The sequence below is a fragment of the Canis aureus genome, chromosome 28 (assembly GCF_053574225.1).
Source record: "Canis aureus isolate CA01 chromosome 28, VMU_Caureus_v.1.0, whole genome shotgun sequence".
Taxonomy (NCBI): domain Eukaryota; kingdom Metazoa; phylum Chordata; class Mammalia; order Carnivora; family Canidae; genus Canis; species Canis aureus.
The window spans coordinates 14,568,374-14,581,300 of record NC_135638.1 but is presented as its reverse complement, the minus strand read 5'-3'; the positions used below and the strand labels follow the sequence as shown (position 1 = coordinate 14,581,300).

The 12,927-nt window shown below is 44.7% G+C and overlaps 2 long non-coding RNA genes across 2 annotated transcripts in view; both read right to left on the bottom strand.

Moving 5' to 3' along the window:
- The window catches only part of LOC144300451 (uncharacterized), an 87,382-nt gene extending 82,928 nt beyond the window's left edge, over nucleotides 1-4,454 (bottom strand). Inside the window, exons 1-2 of the long non-coding RNA XR_013367081.1 lie at nucleotides 4,105-4,454; nucleotides 1,875-1,998 (exon numbers count right to left, since the gene is read on the bottom strand). This is a non-coding gene — a long non-coding RNA (uncharacterized LOC144300451). The remainder of the gene's footprint in view (nucleotides 1-1,874; nucleotides 1,999-4,104) is intronic.
- A 5,219-nt stretch (nucleotides 4,455-9,673) lies between these two features.
- LOC144300452 (uncharacterized) lies at nucleotides 9,674-12,472 on the bottom strand. The gene is made up of 2 exons (XR_013367083.1): nucleotides 10,329-12,472; nucleotides 9,674-10,157 (listed from the first exon to the last, which is right to left on the bottom strand). It is a non-coding gene; the product is annotated as an uncharacterized LOC144300452 (long non-coding RNA).
- Nucleotides 12,473-12,927: the final 455 nt, after the last annotated feature.

Here is a 12,927-nt window from a genome sequence, read left to right as displayed (position 1 = left end):
CCAGCCTCATTTCATACATCTCTCTCTCTTTTTTTTTTTTTTGGTAGTCTCATAGGCTACTGGCGCATTCCTTTAAGAAAAAGGAAAGAAAAGAAGAAAGAAAAGAAAACAAGAAAAAGAGAAAAGGAAAAGAGAAAAAGGAAAAGGAAAAGGAAAGGGAAAAAAATTAAAAAGGAAAGGGAAGAAGAGGTCCCGGGAGACGGCTGGCGCTTGCACTCGGGCCCGCGGAGGGAGACGGTGCCCTCAGAGGGCGCGGGGGGGCGGGGGGGGGCGGGGGCAGGCGCGCGGGCCTGGGGGGGTGGAGGGGAGCCTGGAGGGGAGCCTCGGGGGGGCGCGGGCCGGGGAGGCTCGGGGGGGCGCGCGGGCAGGTGGGGGGCGCACGGGCCGCCGGGGGGTGACTTCGGGGGGCGTGGGCCGCTGGGGGGGCTGGGGGGCCGCGAGGAGGTGGGGGGTGCGCGGGCCGCGGTGGGGAACCCCGGGGGCGCGGGCCGCGGAGGGGGGCTCGGGGGGGCGCGCGGGCCGCGAGGGGGCGCCGGGGGGCGCGGGCCGCTGCGGGGAGCTCGGGGGGCGCGCGGGCCGCAGGAGGGGCTCGGGGAGTGCGGGCCGCGGGGGGGCTCGGGGGCGCGCGGCCGGCGCTTCCCCGCGGCGGGGGGCGGCGGGGGGCGGCGGAGCGGGCGGGCGGCAGCTGCCCTCAGAGGGCCCCACGCCCCCCTCCCCGCGAGGGCGCCCGCCGCCGAGCAGGCTGCGCGCCGCGGTAATTGGGCACAGGGGCCTTTTTCAGAGTCGCTCAGTCGGTAAATGAAACGTCAGCTCCCCTGTGATCCCGCGTGTGCGGGGCGGCGGCTGCCGAGCCGGGAGCGGGAGCGAGGCCCGCCGGCCGCCGCTGCTCTTTCACAGCCGGCGCTGCGCAGCCCTTGCCCCCCGCCGCCTGGGGTGCCCGCCCCGGGGCCGCCGCGCCCGACCCGCAGCTCGGACCCCGGGCCCCGAGGACGCCCCGCGGACAGCAGGACAGCAGCCTCCGCGGCCACTAGCCTCTCCCTGGGACGCGCGCCTCGACGGGCAGCCTTCGCCCTGTCGGACGCCGCGCTCCTCCTGCGGCCCTTCGTGGGCAACAGCCGAGCAGGGGCACCTTGACCGAGCCCGGCCCGCCGGGGCCCCCCTGCTGCTCCCCGGGCACGGACTAGGGAGCTGCCAGGACCCCCGGCGGCCCCCGCACCGGCAAACTGCCTTCACCTTCGTCCTCGTGGGGCTCCAGGACCCGGAGGCTTGAGCTCTTGGGAGAGACTCGAGATCCTCGCCCCTCTCAACGTCACTCACTCTTTGGGGCTCCAGGGGTCACGACTAATTGCTGCGTGGTGTCTGGGCTTGCTGACCTGTGAGATGACCCCGGGAACAGGGCAGAGCTGGTGGGCCTGGGTACACCGTGGCTCCTCCCAAAGAGAGGCCCCAGACTCTGCACCACCCAGTAAGGAGCAACACGCAGTAAGGAGCAGCACCCAATAAGGAGCAACACCTAGTAAGGAGCAGCACCCAGTAAGGAGCAGCACCCAGTAAGGAGCAACACCTAGTAAGGAGCACCCAGTAAGGAGCAGCACCCAGTAAGGAGCAACATCCAGTAAGGAGCAGCACCCAGTAAGGAGCAGCACCCAGTAAGGAGCAACACCCAGTAAGGAGCAGCACCCAGTAAGGAGCAACACCTAGTAAGGAGCAACACCCAGTAAGGAGCAGCACCCAGTAAGGAGCAACACCTAGTAAGGAGCAGCACCTAGTAAGGAGCAACATCTAGTAATAAGCACAGGGCAACACCTCTTACTTAGTTACCGAGCCGCGAGCATATACTATTATTATGTTATTTCTTCCTCAGCACAATCTACCTTAGGATGGTAAAGCAAGCTTCTGGAGGTTCAGAGAGTTGCCCAAGCTGCAGCTGGTAGGTGTCAAGTTTGACTCCGTGCTCCAAAGGGTTCCACCAACCCGGCCGGATAAAGTAGAATCAATCTTGCATGTGGTAAAGCAGCAGAGAAACCAGAACGGGAGGCAAGAAGGGAGAAGGCATGTTACTTTTTGTTAGCTATTCCTTTAGAAACCCAGCTTGTAGAAGCAATATTTACATTCTCACTAGAGGGACCCTGCATTAGCTTTTTCCTCTAAAGGAGTCTCTCAAAGGCTTGAGGGTTTAACCCTCATCAGAGGCGCTTCTGTTTCTTAAGTGCTCAACAGGGAAGATCCCAAAATTCACCCAAAATTCAGAGAAGCTAGTGAAAAAAGGGTAAAACTAGTTGTGTTAGTCAGCTCGAGTGCCGGGGCAAAATATCATAGATTGGGTGGCTGGAACAACAGAAACGTGCGGCTATGGAGGCCGGATCAGCAGATCAGGATTCGGCATTGCTGGGTTCTGCTGCGAACTCTCTTCCTGGCTTGCTGACAGCTATATTCTTGTGTCCTTGCAAGGCAGGAAGAGAACTCCGTCTTCCTCTTCTCATGAGGTCCCACTCCTGGACCTCAGATTAGGACCACACCCTTATGACCTCATTTAACCTTACCCTCTAAAGACCCTATCTCTAGGTCCAGTCCCGCTGGGGGTATGAATTGGAAAAGAGAAGACACAATGTGGTCCAAGGTCCACTAGTAATATGGGAAAGGTGAAAAATTCAGCACAGTTCTGAAATCCAGAGCTGTGGTACCTTCAACAGCAACAAACAGATATTGATTAATGCATTGATATTAATGGAAATGGGGTAGGAGTCAAAAGGAGAGAACAAAAACCAAGCCCTTGTGGCTGCTATAGAATAATTTCATATTTTAGAATGTCTGACTTAGTATTCATTATTTTGCATATACCTTAACTGAAGCTTGGTCCCATCTTCTGGGTCTGATACCATGAGACCCCCTTCAGAATGGAATTGCTGTATCGCAATGCCTTGGACACTTCAAAAATCAAAACTTTCTTCAGGAAAGTCAAAGATTTACTTTATAGAGAACTGTATTCGAAAAATTCCTTTCGGGCACCTAGGTGGCTCAGTGGCTGAGCATCTGCCTTTGGCTCAGGTCGTGATCCCAGGGTCCGGGGATTGAGTCCCATATCCCCTGCAGGGAGTCTGCTTCTCTCTCTGCTTGTGTCTCTGCCTCTCTCTCTGTACCCCTCATGAATAAATAAATGAAATATTTTTAAAAAGAGTAAGTTTCTCTCATAACTAAAAGCAACTTATACAAATATTTTTGTAAAGTTAATCATTTCTTTAAGAGAACATTTTTGTTTAATGTGTCAGAAGAATGCCATTTTGGTATGGTTTTCATTTACTTGAAAAATAAGTTCAGGGAGTCCAGATTGATCAGGAACTTGATTACATTTCTCCATATATGAAAGAATAATCCTATTGAGAAGCCTTATCTTGGTCAAACATATGGACAACAGAAGCAATGATTTCCTATTCGTTTTCTAGTAACATTTGTGTGGGTTTAGTTGATTGTGGTAAAGAGCTAAGAACTGAGGACTGCCAAGTTCTAATAAAATTCCTCTCTGACCTTCGTTTCTCAAAAAGAAAAATGATGCACAAGACCCAAAGCAGCCACGCACAAGAAATGATAACTATAGTACTGGCCTAAAGAATCTTCCAGTAAATAGTCATTTACATCTTAGTATGAATTGGTTTTCCTTTTAAGTGAGGGATGGAATAATTGCGTTTTCCCACAGTTTTTTTTTGTTTTTGTTTTTGTTTTTGTTTTTGTTTTACAAATCACTGTATGTTCTTTGGTAGTTAGGATTTCTTTCCACGATCCACACACAGCCCCTCTGAAAACTGTCATTAGATCACTGGAAGGTTTGATGGGTTAGGGAAGAGGTAGAAAGTAGGGATGATTCTGGTTGATTGTGCCTGGCTCCCTGGATAGCAAGCATGAGGGTGGGGTGGGAGATTGATGGCAGAAGGATTAAAGCTTCAAAATTTCAGGACTGGAAGGCACTTACTGCCCAGTGGGAAGGGGAAATAAGATTTCAGCCAATGGATAAGGAGCACGAAAAGGGAATTGGGAAGTAGATTTAATTTGCTTTATGGTGTAACCAGATTAGGTCTTGGGTGTGGGCAGCAATGTCATACAACAAACCTGAGATGTGGCCAACTCCTGGTAGGAAGGTTCATGTGACTTTTTCTGACTGAGTCAGAAATTGAGGACACTTGGGTGGTTTAGCAGTTGAATGTCTGCCTTTGACTCAGGGCATGATTCCAGGGTCCTGGGATTGAGTCCCACATCAGGCTCCCTGCAGGGAGCCTGCATCTCCTTCTGCCCATGTCTCTGCCTCTCTCTGTGTGTCTCATGAATAAATAAAATCTTTAAAAAAAAAGAAATAGAAGTCACTAAAATGCTATTATTATGCATGATTGAGATAACTATTGCTCAGAAAGAATTAAAGCACTGCACACTAAATTACAACGATTCCACTTCTTGCAGCTCTGGGTTAGCCATACCCCTCGGTCAATACATTTACCCTTTGTTTCATTGGATAGGCCCTTTAAGCCACATTTATTCCTGAAAAGCCTAGGCTCTATTTCTTGACCAGCAACTACAGATTAATTTTTTAATGTTTTTTATTGTGGTGAAATATACATAACATCATAAAATTTGCCATTTTAACCATTTTTAAGGGAACAGTTCAGTGGCATTAAGTACACTCAAAAATTTTTTTTAAAGATTTTATTTATTTATTCATGAGAGACACATAGAGAGAGGCAGAGACAGAGGCAGAGGGAAAAGCAGGCTCCATTCAGGGAGCCCGATGAGAGACTCAACCCTGGGGCTCCAGGATCATGCCCTGGGCCAAAGGCAGGCGCTCAACCGCTGAGCCAGCCAGGGATGCCAGGACACTCAAATTGTTGTGCAACCATCCACCATTCATCTCCAGAACTTTTTCATCCTCCCAAACAGAAGCTCGTACCGCTTAGACAATAATTCCTTATTCTCCTCTTCCCTGGCCTTTGGTGACCACTGGTTTCCCTTCTGCCTCTATGTATTTTATTATTTTAGGTACCTTATATAGATGGAATAATGTAATATTGTCCTTTTGTGTCTGTCTTCTTTCACTTGGCACAGTATCTTTAAGTTTTATCCATGATGTAACCGGTGTCAGAATTTCCTTCCTTTTTAAGGCTGCGCGATATTGTACATATATACGTTTTGTTTATCCATTCATCCATAGGTTGGAAGTAAATTACCTTTTAACAAGTGCACCAGTACTTACACATAAAAATGATGCTGTCTTTCAGAAGAGGGCACTTGGAAGATTATACACTTTCTCAGAGATGAGTTGTATTATGAGCTAAATCATGTTTCCCCCAAATTCATATGTTGAAGCCCTGACTCCAAGTACCTCAGAATGTGACTGTGTTTGGAGACAGAGCTTTTAATGTGGTGATTAGGTTAAGATGAGGTGTCAGAGTGGGCCTAATCTAATTTGACTGCTATCCTCATAAGAATTAAAAAAAAACAGGACACAAAGAGACTCCAGGGATGTCTCTGACCAGGGATGTACACACCAAGAAAAGGCCATGTGAGGACACAGCAAGAAGATGACCATCTGCAAGCCAAGAGACAGGTTTCAGGAGAAACCAACCCTGCCAACACCTTGATCTAGGACTTTTGGCTTCCAGAAGTGTGGGAAAATAAACTTCTGTTGTTTAAGCCATCTATCTAGTCTGTGATATTTTGTTATGGCAGCCTTAGCAAACTAATGTAACTTGCTATAAAAAACATTTGGGGGGATCCCTGGGTGGCGCAGCTGTTTAGCGCCTGCCTTTGGCCCAGGGCGCGATCCTGGAGACCCGGGATCGAATCCCACATCGGGCTCCCAGTGCGTGGAGCCTGCTTCTCCCTCTGCCTATGTCTCTGCCTCTCTCTCTCTCTCTCTCTCTCTCTCTATCATAAATAAATTTAAAAATTTTTTTTTAAAATGTTAAAAAAAAAAAAAAACATTTGGGGTGCTTTTGTGGAATGGCCTCAGCATCAGTTTAAGGCCATGCACCAAAACCAGCCTCATTACTTTATAGTCACAAACAATACTTCTCTGCTTGATCATTTGTGTGTGTGTGTGTGTGGGGGGGGGGGTCATCATTTTTGGCTTTAAATGGCTTTTTGACTCCTTAAACAAAAACTTAAGTCCTCTCTTAAAGGATAAAATTCCTTCTATTGAGGATATTCAAAAGAATGCTCTGCCAACTTTCAAGGAAATTCCTAAAGGAAATTGCTTCAAGCAATTGAAATAAGCATTTGTCTACCATGGAAACTTGCATCAAGGGATATACTGCTCATTAAGATGTGTATGCTGTTATATTTGCTAAGGAATCTGTCACGTGGCTTTATATTTCTGTGTCTTCTATCTAAATATGAATGTGCATTTGGAACTTGCTCGGCACTTTTTCTCCAAAAACTCAAGCTCTTCAAAGAGTTCCATGACCTGACTCTTAAACCAAAGCTTCAGAGCCTTCTGTTTCCTTAATCCGCAGCTGGATTGCTTTGATACTTTGGTCAAAAAGATCAGCTCTCAATGGGTCTCGGCTCATGGGCAAGCTCCAGTGCAGCCCCCCGTCCCCTGCTGGCAGAAGAAACAAGTAAAGGTGGGGGTCATGATGACAACACTGAATGATAAGGAGAAGAGAGCAAGTAAGTCCTAGGAAACTAGGCTTTGTGTTTTGAGGGAAAATAACTGAGTTGTAATTCGTGACCTTGAGCCATTATATGCACCTAACTTGGTGGAGTCTTCACATTTGCCAGACACTCTCCAAAAAGCTTTCAATTACATTATCTTATACAATTATTTCACGAGGCAAGAGGAGTATGAAATAGGAACATATGGATCTCTAACTCTACTGAGGGTCCTTTGTCTACAAATACCCCGTTGAAAATTTTTCGCATATGATACGAACTGAGAATCATTTATTTTTCTAAAAAACAAAGTCCTATTTTTGCTGGGATGAACTTCTTGAGGCTAGGGTCCATGCCTTTGTCATCTTTACATGGTTAGCATCAGGCACTGAGTGGCACTCATAAATGTTCAATGAATGACCAATAGCCCTTCTTCGGTAAGTTTTCAGTTTCTGTAATCCCAAAGTCCACGATCCTCTGTTGTGGTCCTCACTTGTGTCTCATTCCCACTTGATGGTCCCTCATTCTGACATCTTCATGTTGAAACCCAAATTTATGGTAAAACTTTGCTCATGGCCACAATAGCTTTTAGCTTCATCACAGCTCTAAATTTGAACTTGTAAGGTTGGTTAGGGTTAAGAAAAGTAAATGGAGGGACACTGGCTGGCTCAGTGGTTGAGCGTCTGCCTTTGGCTCAGGTCATGGTCCCGGGGTCCTGTGATTGAGTCCCACATCGGGCTCCTTGTAGGGAGCTTGCTTCTCCCTCCGCCTAGGTCTCTGCCTCTCTCTCTCTCTGACTCTCATGAATGAATAAATAAAATCTTAAAAAAAAAAAAAGAATAAGAAAAGTAAATGGTTGCTACGTAAGCTTGGGCTTGAGTCAGGTGGAAATGGACTTGGACTGAAGTTCTGTCCTCTACTTGCAGACCATCTCTCATGCAGGTGAAGAATGCGGTCTTGGCCAAAAGAATCCAGCCCTTAAAGCTTCCTTAATTTTTGAAGTCAAATGGCTTTAAGGTACTCCTTCAGGCTTCAGATCGTTGGTGAAATTAGATTAATGCAAGAGAACTCTTTTAGTTAAGAAAAAGAAATCCTACTGCATAATAACAATTCTTTTCATCAGAAAGGGACGAATGGATTGAAACACCCATTAAGAGACCTGCCTTTGTCTCCCACCATGTTAGAATTCTATGGCTGGTGTGAAACTCAAAGAACTCATTCCACTGTTACCCCAAAACATGCCATATACAGAATGACTGTATGTGGACAGAGACTAAGAAAGATACCCCTATCCAGTGAAACAAGCTTGAATTCCTTATCCTTAAAATACTTCTCGAATGAGCCCTCATTCTTTCAGCAGACCACCATGCAGGCTGGCAGGTGGGGGTGCTTCCTTTGTGAACACCAAAGCCCTAAAGAACTTCTTAACTGTGCCTGAACTTGGCAATCATGCCTATTGTGAATGAGCTTTCTTTTCTGAGGACCAAGGAATGCAATATGAACAATTTACCTTTTTTCTTCACGAGCTATTTTATTCCTCATTAATGGCAAGAGAAAAGGGCTTATAAGGGCCCTTGACATGTAAACGTCTAATTAGGAAACTTTCAAAGCTGACATCATCTAAAATGCTCACATTTTTTTTAAAAAAAAAGAAGAAAAAGAAAGAAAGAATTTAGCATTATACTGCTAAAGAAGTCTTCCAATAAAACGAGCTTCTTTTTTGTACATTCCACTTGAGCTAGGCTGAGCCCGTTGCTCTCATCTATTAAGTTAAATGTTCACATTCTCATTTGGCGCAGTCCTGGGGGCATGTAGTATTTATTCACACTCACGGTTTTAGCTTGGGTTTCCCTGAAGGAAGGGCTGATATCAGGCCTTGTGTGCAGATGAGATCATCTGGCAATTCTTGGGAGGAGAAGAGAGGTCAGAGAGAGTAGGACAGCAAAGGAAAGAAACACCCTAACTATGGGAAGCAGGGGCTTGATGCTTCTCAAGGGCCATCTGAGAAGCCCACTTAATGCCTTCCAGAATTGTCTTCTTGAAAGCTAGGAAGCAAGTCCATATATCCATTGACTTCTCTCTTATTGGTCAAGGTCATCCTCAGGAGTGTTAACTTCCTGATCTATGCAGATGCTTGGACCAAGCCAACACTCATCAGTATCTGAGGTAGCACAGGGTAGGAAGCACAAACATGTGATATACTATGTATTGCTACATAAAAGATAACCCTAAGGTTAGTGGCTTAAAACCACAAACAAGTATTTCCCAGTTCCCATGGATCATCAGGGATATAGGAACAGCTGGGTAATTTTAGCTCAGGGTTCACTCATGACATATGAACCTGAGCTTCTGTCATCTGATGGCTTGACTGGGGCTGGGGGTCTGCTTCCCAGCTGGCCCATTCCCACGGCTGATAGCAGAACATCTTGGTTCTTTGCTGAGGTTCACACTAGGCTTTATTCACTCATCACATGGGCCTCCACACAGGGTTGCCTATGTGTCTTTACAGCATGGCAGCCAGCTTTTCCCAGAATGAGTGATCCATCCAAGATAGCAAGCAGAAGCCACAATTGTCTTTTATGTCCTAGGCAATAGTATCTATGCTATTGGTCACTTAAACCAACCTTTGACACAATGTGGGAAGGGACTATATGAGAATGGGAATATAAGAAAGTAGAGATAATTGGGGGCTATCATATAGGCTAGCTATCACACATACCCATATGTGGGTATGTGCTAAAGGGGCACTGTCAGCACAAAATGTGCCAAAAACCATACAGAACTATGTACGCCAACAATAGCTATAATAATACATGAAGATGTAAGTCATGGCAATCCAGATGCCTGGTTGAGCTACACCCACTTCATGCTTTTTACCATTCATACCCAATCATTTCCTTGGCTCCTTAAGTTCAATCTAGGAGGATGTTAAATAATGAGGATCTCAGAAAATACTGATGGGAAAAGCTAATCTAGAGTTCTAAAACACAAGTACAATAGATGATCTGAAAGTGGTATACATCTTGGACTGATTAAATCATTTAGAAAGTTTATTTCTTGGTTTTCTTTCACCCCCAAACCACAACAGACAGGCTACAGAAGCCAACACATGACTGTCTCCCTTTTAACAGGGGAGCAGAACAGATCAGATGCTCCAGTTTTATGGAATAGGCAAGATACAGCCCTAAGTGAAACAAATCTGTGTTAAACACAAATGTCAATCAAATGCATTCATCATAAGAAGATTCATTTTGGTTTAACTGCAGTTAATATTACAACAGACTTCTTCAGCATATAAGGGATGAAGGACACGTTCCCCAAAGTCATGATTTATTAAAACATATGCAACAAGGGGCATCTGGGTGGCTCAGTCGGTTGAGCATCCTATTCTTGATTTTGGTGCAGGCCATGATCTCATGGGTTGTGGGATGGAGCCTGGCGTTGGGCTTCCTGCTCAGTGGGGAGTCTGTTTCTCTTCTTCTCCCTCTCCCTCTGCCCCTCCATGCACTCTCTGTCTTTCTCTAAAATAAATAAATCTTTTTAAAAATCTTTGAAAAAATAAGTAAAAAAGAAAACACATGTAACAAAATCATTTGCACGGACAAGGGGAAAAAGCATTTTCAACCACAGAATAGGCTAAAAAACTTTAAGTTGCAAGGACAACGAATTGCCCATCCAACATCCATACTCACCCTTTTTCCTTATTAACAGTAAGCAATTTTCATTCCCAGCTTGAAAAACACTTTCCTCTTTTCTGGCAACTTGGAATGGCCATATGACACTCTTCTGACCAATAATATTCATGTGAAGTCTGTTAACGAATTCCAAGATTTTGCTTTCCTGACACACACCTGACTCCTGTCACTCCCTGTGAAGTTGAGATAGTGACTGACACTGGAGCCCAAGTAGCCACCTTGTCGTCATGAGGCAAGGGCCAAGAAAATCGCAGAGACTCTGGGTCATCCACAGTCAGCCACTGGTTAGCTTCATCCTTGTGTGAGAAAAGGAAGCCACTCTGTGGCTTTAGCCACTGTTTTTGGCTTTTCTCTTACTTGCACTTGAACTCAATCCCTAGGGAACATAGCTCACACAAGTATTTTTAGGTTATCTCTAACCAAGTGGTAATTTTATTGCACTGATTTAAATTAATTTAACTAACAAATTAAAAAATTAAATTTAAAATTTTTTCATTGTCTTCAAAGAAGCAGTTTCAAAGTTGTCCAATTTGTAAAACCATCATTGTTGACTTAGCCCCATGATGGTCCTGACACCTCTGCATATTAGCATTTTCTTTAGTCCTTGCAACTGCCCAAATTATCACACACTTCTGGGTCTTCACATCATGTCAGTGTTTCTAACTAGATGTCTGACCCCTCTGCTTGTTCCATCCCCAACTTCCCCCTGATTCCTCTGATCTAAACCAAGTTACATTCCCATGTAGACTGAGCTTTTTCTTTCTGGAACTTTAGCAAATTTTTGCTTATGTATTTATTTTTGAGAGTAAGTGTATAGTATCTGTTTCCCCACTGAAGTGTAAGCTCAGGGAGACCAGGGCTGTGTTCACCCTTTTACTCCTCAGCCCCGAAATGGTGCTAGATGAAATGTTACGTCCACAGTGTCTTTAAAGGAGCTCCTGGAAAGTCCATAGTGGAGAGCTCTAAGGATTTATAGAATTGACATATTATCAGAGATGATCCCCAATACTTAATTATGCTAATTTAAACATTTAAACGCTCTTCTACTTGTTTCTCACTTGTCATTCTCTCTCCCTGGAAGCCTCTCGGGAGCAAGAATGCATCCAGGGATTGCAACCTCCCCCCACACAGTCCAGACAAACTTTCACACTGTCAAGCCGATCAATAGAGTTTCCAGAATGACAGGTCAGATTCTAATCCTTCTTAGTCACCTTAAATAGAGGGATATACAGATTGTCCATATTTAGAGGCGAGAGCCTCTTCATGCTCCACCCCTTTTTTTAAGGGCTGCATTTTGAAGAGGTAAATACAGACTGGAAAATATCTGTTTACACTCTGGTGGCAAAGCAGGCATCTGGAGAGCATTTAACTATGGTGATACTTTGCTCCCAAGTAAAGGTTCTGTTTGTTACAATATGACACAAAGCTATTTGGCTTTTCAGAAAGGCGCCATTCTCCTTCTGAGTTCTATACAAAACGGAAGGCAAGATTTCAAGATAAGCTATTTTGAGACTATTAAAACATGGGCAAACCAAAATGAAAAAACCAGGACAAACTGGAAAGAAATCCAACAAGTCAGAAGAAAAATCGAAAATATAATACCCGCTTGTGAAATATATTACGGTTTGCTGCTTATTCTATTTGTTTCCTTTAAGCACTTCTTACAATGGAAATGCCTGTAGTGAGTCTTGCCTACCCGGAAAGCTGGTTAAGCCAGACTGTCTGGGGCTTGAATGACATGGAGGCAGGAAGTGGGATAAGAGAGGTGGGGAGGTAGAGAGAGGTTGGCTAGAAGCATTTCCAGGCACAGGCTACACTGGGATATTCTGCAGTCTCAGTAACATGAGGTCAGTGGAGACAAGGTTTCTGGAATATCTGGGTGCTTATATACCCAGATTACTCGGGTCCCAAAGGAGTCAGGTAGAAGGGTTTCTATTGCACAAATAAATCTCTGACTCAGCAGTTGATTTAATTGAAAGTAGAGCTTTTATAAGTTACTCGTTTTCTCCTGGAGTTAGGATATAAATCCTTAAAAATGAATATTTTAAATTAGTAAATAAAATTCATATAAAAGTAGACTGCGATAGGATACAAATGAACTTAACAATCCTTTAGTCATTATTTGAGAAATACCTGGTTTAAGGATGGGGGAATGTAATATATATATATATATATATATATATATATATATATATATATTCCTGGCTTTTAATATAACCTCAATATACTAAAAGTACTGCAAAAAATGTCATTTTTAAAAAATTCATAATACTTCTCGTGCCTTTTAGACAAGATCTTTGAAAGGTTACACAGAGGCAACGCATCATAAAGAACTAACTAGGGGCACCTCAGTGGCTCAGTTGGTTAAGCATCCGACTCTTGATTTATACTCAAGTCATGATCTCCAGATCTCGAGGTCGAGCCCCACATTGCTGAGATTCTCTCTCCCTCTCTCTCTGTCCTTCCCTCTGCTCATGCTCACTCTCTAAATAAATAAACAAATATCTTTTATAAAAAACGTTTAAAAGAAAAAACAAAGGACTAAAAAATATCAGAAACATGGAGTTAATAAATCTAAGATAATTATATACTTTTG